General features: G+C 37.9%; 1 pseudogene; it reads right to left on the bottom strand.

Annotated features, from left to right (window-relative positions):
• Positions 1 to 1,216: 1,216 nt before the first annotated feature.
• Positions 1,217 to 1,335, bottom strand: LOC134896748 (5S ribosomal RNA; annotated as a pseudogene).
• Positions 1,336 to 1,883: the final 548 nt, after the last annotated feature.

Below are 1,883 nucleotides of genomic sequence, written 5' to 3'. Positions count from 1 at the left end.
CAGATAGAGGTGATGGCAGACGGGAATGTGGAGAGTCTATAGTGCCGAATGCAGGAAAACCATAGGGAACAGGTGAATTTTTTAGTAGAAGCGCACGTTCGTGCCTCCTGATTAGGTTTAAGTGGTGTTAGGAGGGATATCAAAGTGGAGGTCTTGGTAAACAGGAGTTTTGATTTGTATCCAGGGTAAGTAAGGGGCTTGAGAAAACTAGGTGAGTGCTAGGGGGTTTATTAGACCATATGAATTTGAATAAAAGTTTCTGCATTCGGCACAAAGCCTCTGCGGGGACGCCTACTGGAATTGTTTGAATCAGATAGGAAAGCCTGGGCAAGATGTTCATTTTTACTGAGATTATATGTCCAAACCACGCTATTATTTGTTTGTCCCATGCTCGGAAATTGGACTCAAAGCAATTGAAAAGATTTGGAAAATTCTCGGAGTACATGGACCCATAGGAATTCGAAATAAAGATGCCCAAGTATTTAATTTTCTTGGAGCACCAGGAGAAATTAAAATTAGCGGCAAGGAGAGACCTGGTATCCCCACTAAGATGAAGTTCAATTTGGTGGACTATTTTGGTAATCTTCATAATGGGCTCTTATAAAGTTTGTCCCTTGTAAACCAACAGTGCATGTACATAAAAGATGCCTGAGATAGGTATCCAAAGAATTGATTTTGTTGGTGGTGCACCCAGAGTCAGTGATACATATAGAGGTTTCTATTTAAAATAAAACTTACCTTTTAATTAGTATACGTTCAAATTTATGGTACACAAACATACACACATATAATACACTGAGGGAGGTTGTGTGTTAAAACCTTCCTCATATGATATCGCAAATCTGTAACCAAAATTAGGAAAACAAATGAGCAGATTCTAAAATATAAAAAACTAGGAATGACACTTTAGGTGTGATATTTTAGGTGTCAGTTGCACCAGAGGTGAAAATATAAAAAAAATCAAGATTGAAATAACCAAAAATTCAAATATGTAACACAGTGGCATATATTAAAGAAAATATGACTGAGAATTAGTCAAATTTAGAATGTCATAAAGATTAATTGCCCATTTAAAGAGCTATGGACATCAGAATTAAATCAGTTATATAGAGATCTCTGTCAATTAGTCTGTCATAAAGATAGATAAATGGATGAAGAGGGTAGGGGTCAAATGTTGCTCCACCACTTCTGCTGTTCACACAGATTCAGGAGTGTTATATTACTGCACCCAATACTCCCTAGCGGTCTCCCATCTAGGTACTAATAGAGCTGTTCACTGCTTAGCTTCCAAGATCAGACGAGATTGGGCGTGGCCAGTGAGATATGACAGTAATATCCCAAGAGTTGTGAATGAGAGAGTGTTTTGTTATTGACGCCCACCAGAGAAGAGGCACTTCTGCTGTCCAATATTTATGCACAGATTCTCTGTTACTTTAAGCATTGCAGAGAGATAATTGGCTTGCATTAGGATGAGAGAGTGCCGGAAAGTAGTAGATACATGAGAATGTATAGGTTCAGGACCCGTCTTCTGCTGTCCACTGTCATATACTGATATAGCGGACAGTGGATGAGAGAGGCGGGTTACCTTTGCCCATAGAAAGTTGCTAAGATGGAAGGTTATGAAAACAGTGACTATAGATGACACAATAATCACAATATAATATTACTGCCAAATCATGATGCTATGGATAGATGTTCAAATACAGTATATCCACTTAGGCAGAGTGATTACTAGTAGAGAAATTCACTGTTCTTGATATATGGTATAACTGAGGAGCATAAGTGAGCTAATATAGGTATTATATGGGTGACAGCTGTTTGAATAAATATCTCACAGTATATTGTGATTCCTAAAAGAAATGGATGTTATGCTGATAATACAC

The sequence above is a fragment of the Pseudophryne corroboree genome, chromosome 3 (assembly GCF_028390025.1).
Source record: "Pseudophryne corroboree isolate aPseCor3 chromosome 3, aPseCor3.hap2, whole genome shotgun sequence".
Lineage (NCBI taxonomy): Eukaryota > Metazoa > Chordata > Amphibia > Anura > Myobatrachidae > Pseudophryne > Pseudophryne corroboree.
Note: the sequence above shows the minus strand (reverse complement) of the source record. Positions and strands in the feature narration are given on the sequence as shown.